Source organism: Mastomys coucha, unplaced genomic scaffold, assembly GCF_008632895.1.
Source record: "Mastomys coucha isolate ucsf_1 unplaced genomic scaffold, UCSF_Mcou_1 pScaffold20, whole genome shotgun sequence".
In the NCBI taxonomy this organism is placed as follows: Eukaryota; Metazoa; Chordata; class Mammalia; order Rodentia; family Muridae; genus Mastomys; species Mastomys coucha.
In genome coordinates this window covers 110,469,288-110,479,502 of record NW_022196903.1, presented here as the reverse complement: position 1 = coordinate 110,479,502, position 10,215 = coordinate 110,469,288, and the positions used below count along the sequence as shown (strand labels likewise).

At 46.5% G+C, this 10,215-nt stretch overlaps 1 long non-coding RNA gene across 1 annotated transcript in view; it reads left to right on the top strand.

Annotated features, from left to right (window-relative positions):
- The first annotated feature begins 1,419 nt into the window (after positions 1–1,419).
- LOC116098303 overlaps positions 1,420–10,215 on the top strand; it is a 23,582-nt gene continuing 14,786 nt past the window's right edge. The window contains exon 1 of the long non-coding RNA XR_004121797.1: positions 1,420–1,523. This is a non-coding gene — a long non-coding RNA (uncharacterized LOC116098303). The remainder of the gene's footprint in view (positions 1,524–10,215) is intronic.

Genomic DNA, 10,215 nt, shown 5'->3' with positions numbered 1-10,215 from the left:
CGACTCCCAGTCCTGCAGGGACCACTGTAACCTCAAAAGTCAACACCCTGTACCCACACTGATCTTTGAGACCACTAAAGCCAAAGGCCCAGTATCTCCAGTGACCAGGGACACTGGAGTTCTAGCTTTGACCCTGAACTGACCTCTGAGGTTACCAGGACCCGAAAGCTGTCCCACAGGTCTCCCATTTTCCTGTAGAGCTGGGAGGTACAGTCTTAAGGTGCCTTTCAGAGCTGCGGGAACAGAAGGCCTCTTGCTGTGTTGCTCTCTGGCTCCACAGACATTGGAGGCCTTGTGTCAGGAACCTCTCCAACCCATAATTAATCAATTTGAAAAAAAGAAGCTATTTAACTTTAATAAGTGATTTTTAAAAACATCACAGCTGCAAGCTGACTTTGGGAAAATGGACAATGTAGTTGGTGAGCCTTAGCTTATCTAAGGGAAGCTGGGACTGCAGGTGGGGCAGCTAGCTGCTCTGCGTCTATCAATGTTCAACCACTGTGAGAAAATACGGGACAATGGACATGAAAGAAAAAGGAAATTTTTTTTGGGGGGGGGGAGAATTTCCAGAGGTTTCAGTCTAGGGCCTTTGATGACCCAGAATATCAGTACACACATGCACAGTGAGGGAATGTAGAGACACAGAGACAGAGAGAGGGAGAGAAAGATAGAGAGAGGGAAGGAGAGAGAGAGGGAGGTGGAGAGGCAATATGAATGTGAGGTGGGGCCAGAAACAAGGCAATCCCCAGGGGCATACTCCTAAGTTCCCATTCCCTTCAAGAAGGTTCTACTCCCACCCCCTCTTAGTTTCCAAGGCACCCCAATATCACATCAGTGGGATCCCATCAATGGGATAATTCACTGGTGATCAGAGTCCTCATGATCTGTCTAAGCAGTTCTCCAAATGCTATCTGCCAACATTGCTGTACAGGAGGCCAGCCCTTCAACACATATGCCCTTGGAGGAACAGTTCAGCTTCAACCACCATACCTTGTGTGCTTGGGGATGGTAGAAAGACTTCCAGGCCAAGGAAGGGAACACTGGCCGAGAGGCAGTGGAGGCAAAGACTTTACTGTCCATGCTGACTCTCATCTTGGGATGCACTTGCCAGTGGTTCGTGGTCTTTAATGCTCTAATATCTCCTCTATTACACGTCCCTCTTCTCCCACCAGGATGACTTTTTAGATACATCATAACCAGAACCTTCCAGAATCAGAGAACTTAAGACACCATGTTGCAGGCTTTTCTGCTTGTTACCCTCACCCATTACTAAATTGTAATTTTCTTCAAGTCAGGCTCTAAGTCTTACTTACCACTGATTACCCAGAGCCTGTCACAGAGTCAATCCCAGAAGAAACAGGAATGTGTGCTGTCAGAATAGACCACTCCACAATGGATGTGTGATGTCAGAATAGACCACTCTACAATGGATGTGTGATGTCAGAATAGACCACTCTGCAATGGTGGGGCCTACTCAGCTCTGAAAATGCGAAGGAGTGTTGGAAGGAAACAAAGCTCGCAAGGTTTGTCCTTGAACTGACAACTTTAAGTCTACTCAGCTTCCCCTAGGGCCAAGAGCCCCACAACCTACACAAGCACTGATGCCTTCCACTTTTATTTAGAACATTTCCAGTGGGATTCAGTGTCTTGCTGATAAATCTACCAGATCCTCTGGTGAGCACCATTGTACTTCCTAATCCCAGAAATCTAGACTGAACCAATGCTCCTGGCTCCTCCCACACTAGGACAGTTTATGCAGGCATCAGGACTGAACTCCACCTGTAATGAACCTGACTAACAGGATCTGGGAGAGGCCAGACATCAATGTGCCAAAGGAATCTTCAACTGCACATTCCTGGCAAGCACATGCAAATGTCCCCAAAGCAAATCTGTGTCCTGCGACATCTTCCCAGAAAGAATCCTTCATTTCCCAGGGTCCATCTTGAATCTTCCACACCAAGCCCTAGGAGACCCAACAGGAGTTTTAAAAATCCCTGTGTTATGTCTACCAGAAGGTTGAAAAGGCTGTTTGCTACAAATACAGATTTACCCGTTTCTTGTCCTGTAATTCAGGGACCCTCAGTGGAGTCTCAGCTCTTTATCAAGCCTGGACACTGGGGGTAATTTTTTTTGTTTTGTTTTGTTTTGTTTTATTCGAGACAGGATTTCTCTTTTATAGCCCTGGCTGTCCTGGAACTCACTCTGTAGACCAGACTGGCCTCAAACTCAGAAATCCGCCTGCCTCTGCCTCCCAAGTGCTTGGATTGCCACCACTGCCCGGCTTAGGTAATTTTTACATGAATTGTGGAAAATGTGGTCTATTTTATGCAGGATAGTTGCTTGTAGCAAATATCAAGGCTGAGAAATCACATTTCTGTACAATTCGGGTATCTAAATGAGTGTAAGCTGTAACCTTAAACATGTCATGTTCCCAATTATCCATTCTAATCACCCGCCAGTTTGTGTGTTTTACTGACTTCCCGTGTCCATCACATACCATGTGATTCCAATATACATTACTCTTGATTTCATAGGTTGATTGCTTTGCTTAGGATGTTGGCCTTGGAGCAGGTTTAAAATAGCTGTCTTGTAACATGATCAGGTGTGAACATCTGGGAAGTATTTTAAGTTTCTAATTGTTAGTGGTTATGCAAATAATTTGTAGTTAATGTAGTCAAGAGTCCCTTTCTCCTTTGCATTCTGTTTATATCACAGCAACCTACTAACATTCAACTGAAGAAGTTTTGCCCTGAGCAATTGAGAAAGGACATACCTTGGGGAAGGAATCAAGCTTGAATAACTCTCCAAGAAAGAAACTGCAATTTGATTCTCTTGATTGCTGCTTGAAACATTATCCCAAACAAAACAGAATGCAGCATGTGTGAGTGTATACACACACACCAGCAAAAATAGCTTCTATGGGGAAAAGAATGGATCATTAAGCACAGTTAGAAAATTCTGACTTTTAGATCAGAGAGATGCTTGATTTTTTTTCAATCAGCATCCCTTGTATTCTCCAGACTGGGCAATAAGAACTAAAGTTTGCTGCAATAGCACACACAGACCCAGGCTCACACTACTGTGATCATCAGGATCCTGTCATATTGGGACAACTATAAGAAACCAAAGACCAGGAGAAAAGCAAGACCTTGAACAGTAAAGAATGTGAGGTAACAGAACAAGAACACCCCTCAGGCCACTCCTGAAGGTGTTGATCTCTCTCATATTGTCAACATCACCTCAGAGTATCTGACCATGGGCTCTTAAAACTACAGCATATTGATAAAACACTAATAGCAATAAATAGGACAACACGTACTTGCTTTTAATTTGGGGGTGGGAGGTCTCCAACAGGGAAAACATCACATTAATAGGAATAGATTTTCCATGATATAGCCTTTATGGATGCTTCCTCATTCTTCATCTTCCTCATACCAACAAGTAGTCAGCACCAGTGAAGGTCTAGGCTCATCCTTATTGGGTGGTTCAGAGGACTGGTCCCCACCTGGGTGGATGGAAATGATCTGGTTCATAGCATCTCCCTATGTGGAACCAGCCCCATTGCTCAGTGTGAGACACATACCATGTGCTATCAGTCTGCCTTCAGAGAGCTCCCTTAAAGAGTCATTCTCACCCCTCAATTTCCCAGCTTCCTTCCCCACCGTTCTCTGGTTTAAGATCCTCCCACCCTCCCAATACAGCAGCCAATCCTTTCCTTGATAGCGCCCAGTGTTGAATGGTTAAGCACTCATCTTACCACTATAGTGAATGTTGTAGCAACAGCTGGCATTATCTCCACCTGTATAAGGCAATGTGGACCTTGGCTCTGCAGCTCAGGGTGCTGGGGAAATGGACAAAATGCTGGGTATGAATCCTGAGACCTGTAGGTTGGAGAGAGGCCAAGAGAAAGGTGGTCTTTCTGGACCTCAATGCATGCTTCTTATTGTTACTTAAACACACCAGATTATAATACAGAGAGGTCTCCATTATCCCACAGCAACAGCATTTTGCATAAGAACAGTGACTACTCTTGTAACCAGAGAGTGCCCTCAATGTACCCATATCCCTATTTAGGCTTTCCTAGTTGTGCATATGTTCATCTTATGTGTGCATGTGTAAGTGTACCAATACAAATCTATTCCATGTCATTCTTCAGTATGACCACAAAGGTATGTACATGTGAAAGCTAAGAGGCATTGAGCAAGGCTGTGTTCTGGCTAGCAGATGAACAGGCTGATAGTCTGTGCTCCATCAAACCCCTTGGATTTATTATCTCCTCCACTGAGGGTGCTAGCAGATAGGCCCTCAGCATGTGCTTAGGTCTTGAGAAAAGAGTTCTTATGTATGAAATGAGTTGCCTTTGTAAAAGGAATCCTAGGAAACCATCTTCTATCATGTAAGACACAGCTAGAAACACTACCAATGAAACGGGAAGAGGGCTATTGGTAGACATCAAATTTTCTGGTACCTTGATCTTGGACTTCCAGCCAAAGAAACTTATTAACGTTTTAGTTGCTGGTGAACCTCTTGGATGGTTGTATCTTTTGTTACAGCAGTCTGAGCAGACTAGCACACCACACAACGCAGCCTCTCTCCCAGCTAGGGTACTTGGGGTTAGTCACCCTGCCTCTCAATACTTTACAAATAGGGCACCAGCAAGAGACATATTGGGTTAGCCAATGAATCACACCCCTCATCAGAACCTTTGATGTGCTATGTATGGTCTGTTGTTGCTCATGGCAACAACATTTCTCTTGCTATGCTATCTCCAGATGTGCAAACTGGGAGTGAGGCCCCACAGTGCCTAAATGCTACCTGGAGGTGACCTGTTTTTGGGGGAAGCAGGTAGGGACTCACTCTGACAGTCATGCTGGCCATCTAACAGGTTCAGCAGAGGGTCTCCCATGGGCCCTCAAGTGCTCTCATTTCCCTCTACATCCAAGAGGGAAATAAAGCATGTATTGGCCGTTCTGTGGCTAGCTAGGTAGCTGCAGGTTTCCCCATGGGCTGAGCCAAGACCTTGAACATTCCAGGCAATTTACAAATATTTAGGTCATTGCCCCAAATGCAAAATCAGCTGGCATCTTTACCAAGTCCAAATTCTTTATGTCCCCATAAGAACTGTGACCTCTTGCTGTAGACCAGTGCTTCTCAACCTTCCTCATGCTGCAACCCTTTAGTATATAGTTTCTCATGCTGTGATGACCTCCCCCCTACCATAAAATTATTTTGATGCTACTTCATAACTGTAATTTTACTACTGTGATGAATCATGACGTAAGTATTTGATATGCAGGAAGGTCTTATGGGACCCACAGGTTGAGAAATACTGCTCTAGAGAAAAATCCCTGTGTCTGTCCTCATTGCAGAGCATGTTTTATGGAGTCTGTCACTCCTGATGATTCATACTCTCTGAAATGCTGGCAGCAGGGGTTTAGCATCTCAAAGACTTTCCCCTTCCTAGCTCAGCAGGGTACCAACCCTCTTCCTAGCACGGGGCAGGCAACACCTCTTTTTGTGGCCTTGTCTTTCCCTGTCTTTATCTCTATTAGAACATACTGAAAAGCTGCTGGCTTCCCATCTGAGCCCCATGGATTTCCGTTGTCCCCCATGCTCTATAGTTCAGCATATCCTTATGTAGCAACTCCTGAGCTCAGGCTTCTCTGAAGAGATTCCCCAATCTTTGCCTGGGAGAGCCCTGCCAGTCACATCCTCTTCTGACCTATGCTCTTGAACTTGCTTCTGTTTTTATTCTTATTCTAGTTTAGACATGCTGAGGATGCAGTAGGGGCCGGGCTATGCTTGAGGCTGTGGCTACGTATTCTCTCAATCATCAAAGCATCCCAGTGAGGTATGTCCACACCATATAGTCAGGGAAAGCAAGGCTCAAGAAGTAAATGATTTTAGCCGGGCGGTGGTGGCGCATGCCTTTAATCCCAGCACTTGGGAGGTGGAGGCAGGCAGATTTCTGAGTTCGAGGCCAGCCTGGTCTACAGAGTGAGTTCCAGGACAGCTAGGGCTACACAGAGAAACCCTGTCTCGAAGTAAATGATATAAATTACTTTTTTTTTTTTTTTGAATGTGGAGCCAGGGAGTTTAGTTGGCCTAAATCACATTAATTGAGTTACTAATTACTTCAATATTTTACTCAAACTGATGCCCAAGTTGCATGATTTTGCTCTTTGTCTCACTGACAACATCTTAACCTATGAGTCACAGTTTTGAGAAAACGTATGAGCCGATGAATATTCTTAGTTCCAAATCGCATGTCTTTATCGTGTGAGTGTCGGGCAGAGTTCTGGCGTGCATTCAGATATGGAATTCAGGGCAGGAGTCCTAGCGAGCAGACAGTGATTGCATCCTGCTTGTGCCCATCTGGCTCAGAAACAGAGAGATGTGGGTCCCTGCTGGAAGTTTTCCATTTGCTTCAAAGCCTGGGCTGGGACTCACCTGAGGGTTCCCTGGGACCTGAGAACCTGGGTTGCTTAGGCTCTGCTCCCTGAAAGCGAGCACTCATTCTCAGTGATGTCCAAAGAAAGGGGCAGCACACAACACACAGAGACTCAGGCAGGACATCGCCACTGGCAAGATGTGCTCTAAAGAGACTTCCATGGCCACAAGATCCAAGCTCAGGATAGATTTGATGGACCAGAGACACTCTATAGCCCAGGTTGGAACATAGCCTGAGGAGAGTGAAGAGCCTGGAGAGGCAAAAGGAAAATGGAGGGATGTGTTTGGGATGTTTTTAAAAAGGGCTCAAGATTACTGTGAAATGAGAGGGAAATTCTCATAGGGAGATAGATGCTGGCCTCAGAAAATGCAGAAGAGGAAAAGAGCATGTGCTAAGGGATGGAACTCGCTCTCCCACACACCCTGTGTCTGTTGAGCGCCTGCTCCCATGGTGTTTGGGCATCAGTTCCCAACCTATTTTAGTGATCATTCTTGTAATTGTGTGTGTGTGTGTCTGTGTGTGTGTGTGTGTGTCTGTCTGTGTCTGTCTGTGTGTGTGTGTGTCTGTCTGTGTCTGTGTCTGTATCTGTGTGTCTCTGTGTGTGTGTGTGTCTGTCTGTGTCTGTATCTGTGTGTGTCTGTGTGTGTGTCTCTGTGTGTGTGTCTGTGTATGTGTGTGTCTGTGTGTGTCTGTGTGTGTGTCTGTGTCTGTATCTGTGTCTGTGTGTGTGTGTCTCTGTGTGTGTGTGTGTCTGCCTGTGTCTCTGTGTGTGTCTGTGTGTGTGTGTGTCCGTGTGTGTCTGTGTCTGTGTGTGTGTGTCCGTCTGTGTCTGTATCTGTGTGTGTGTCTGTGTGTGTCTGTGTGTGTGTCTGTCTCTGTGTGTGTCTGTGTGTGTCTGTGTCTGTGTGTGTCTGTGTGTGTGTCTCTGTGTGTGTCTGTGTGTCTCTGTGTGTGTCTGTGTGTGTCTGTGTGTGTCTGTGTGTGTGTTTCTATGTGTGTCTGTGTGTGTGTCTCTGTGTGTGTGTCTCTGTGTGTGTGTCTCTGTGTGTGTGTCTGTGTATGTGTGTCTGTGTGTGTGTTTCTATGTGTGTGTGTCTGTGTGTGTCTATGTGTGTCTGTGTGTGTGTTTCTATGTGTGTCTGTGTGTGTGTTTCTATGTGTGTCTGTGTGTGTGTGTCTGTGTGTGTGAGTCCCAGCATCCTGCTTCTGACATGGAAAGTAGGTGAGTAGTGGGCAGGAAAGTGACTCAGGAGCTGGAGGGTCTAACTTCTCAGAGGTTCCTGTAGCTGCTTTCTAGACACATGGTCCCAGTTGGACAGGGAGTGTGTCCCTGGCGCTTGCTGCACACCTGCCAAGGCGGGAAGAACAGGCTCCAGGCAGGACCCAATCAGTTGAGTGAAATCATTGAGCTTGGGTTAGATTAGATCCAGCCAACATCTCATACTTAGTGCTAATTAGTCACAGAGGCCGAGGCTTGCTTGAGAGCTGGACTGTGTTACCTTGTGCCTTGTGGCCACTGACAGCTCAGGATGAACTGGCCTGAAATAATAATAGCCGTGGCTCTAGCTTTGTTTCGTCTGGAGTGGCATGTCACATGGATCTGCTACTGCTCAGAAAGACAGCTTCTCCGTGCTCTGTACATGGTGGAGGGGGAGCTCACGGGGTCCTTTGTTCCCAGCTCTTTATAGGGCTGGCAGAAGTTTCCATTGGGCAGTAAGAAAGGGAAGGTCTGAAGCCAAGTTTTGTCCATTCATTCTTCTAGGCACAGGGTGCATGCCAAGCATCTGGCTACTTTGGGCCCTTGGGATTTCTCCACACTATCTGGAAATTTCTGGGGAGTAGGGTGTGGCACAGACAAAGGAGGGAGGATGCAGAAATGCTATGGTTTGTTATCTAGGGCTGGGTTCACAGCTCTGGGAGGGGAAAACAACCTAGCATCTTGAGTTTTCCTTTCTATTGTGAAATGACTTAAATGAAGCCATGTCAGTCAAGCCAAGGCTGGGCGGTCCCTGCCTGTCTTCTCACTCATCATCCTGGTCTCAGGTCACATTCCATGTACAATGGCGCAAGCAGGGACCATCAGGGACAGAAAAACAGGGCGACCACAGAAGGATAGCCAGATGGTAGGCTCAGCTCTCAGTGTGCAGCTGAGGACAAATCAGAACCAGGGACGATGCTGGGAAGACTTTGGGATGAACCGGGAAGCAGCAGGGCTCCAGGGAATGGGCTGGTTATTTGGCAATATGGCTTGTCACCTCCCACAGAAGAGGGACGGGAGCCAGTGGTGACCACAGCATAGCTGAGAATGTGACAAAGGCACGGATGAGACCTCTGTCTTTGAGTCCAGGAAGGCAGACAGCATTGCTGTTGGAATTTTCTTGCATGTTGCTCTGCTGCATTTTCTCCCTGTCGACAACTGATGTCCTAAAATTTAGGACCATGCATGAGTTAGTATTGAAGCCATAGCATTTTCTAGTCCGTGAGTATACATAATAGCATGTGGCTTAATGGGCTGGGGGCCTGGAAGCAGCTAGGTTCAGTGGCTATGGCTCAGAGCCTATACTGAGGTTGCAGGGGGCATTGGCAGCTGAGGATGCATCATCTTCAGACTGAGCAGGGCCTACAGAACTTGTTTTCAGGAAGCTTCTCGTGTGGCCTTTAGTTAGAGGTGGACAAGGTGGCGCCTGCGTGAGCCTCTGCAGAAGGCTGCTTGGATACCCTCCATGTATGGCAGCTAGTCGCCTCTAAAGTCGGAGATCCTGATGACTTATGGTGGCAAACACAATTCCAAGATAGCCCTGTATACTCCAGGAGACAACTATTTTGTAGACAACCCTTTAACATGAGTTAGAGAGTTTGAAAGTAGAAAGGCGAATTCAATAAACAAAGTTCATGTTGTGGATGGGGCTCAGTTCTCAAGGTCTCAAGAGCAGGTTCTAAGAGCTGAGAGTTCTTGAAGCTGTCAGTCTGTAACTCTAGGGTCCGAAGGTAGACAAGCCTCACAAGCCCTAGTCGAGGTCTCAATCCTAGCCAGCACCTTGCTTTCAGTCTTGTGATTCTCTGGGTAGGAGACTCCATCACGGGGTGCTTAGATTTCTGGCTCACAGAACTGTGAGATAATCCCTAAGTATTGTCTTGAATAAACTCATGGCAATTCATGATGTGGCAGTTCCTCACTGTCTAGGGTTGAGCCTGTTACTCCATCTTCCTTTAATCTGACCAAAGTGTGATACTAAGTCCTTTCGCACTTAAGGGGAGAGATCTACCATTTGAAAGGAGTGTCCTTACCCGACTAATACAGAAGTAGAGGCTCACGGCCATCCATTGAACTGAGTACAGGGTCCCCAATGAAGGAGTTAGAGAAAGGACCGAAGGAGCTGAAGGGTTTGCAGCCCCTTAGGACGAACAACAATATGAACTAACTAGTACCCTCAAAGCTCCCAGGGACTAAACCACCAACCAAGGTGTACACATGGTGGGACTGATGGCTCTGGCAGCATGTGTATAGTAGAGGATGGCCAAGTCGATCATCAACGGGAGGAGAGGCCCTTGGTCCTGTGAAGGTTCTGTGCCCCAGTGTAGGGGGATGCCAGGGCCAATAAGTGGGAGAGGGTAGGGTAGCAAGCAGGGGAGGGGGGAGGCAACAGGGGTTTGTTCTTGTTGTTGTTTTTTGTTTTTGTTTTGGAGGGGAAACTGGGAAATATGGCATGTAAATAAAGAAAATATCTAATTAAAAAAAGAGTGAAAATGAATGCCCTGGCCCT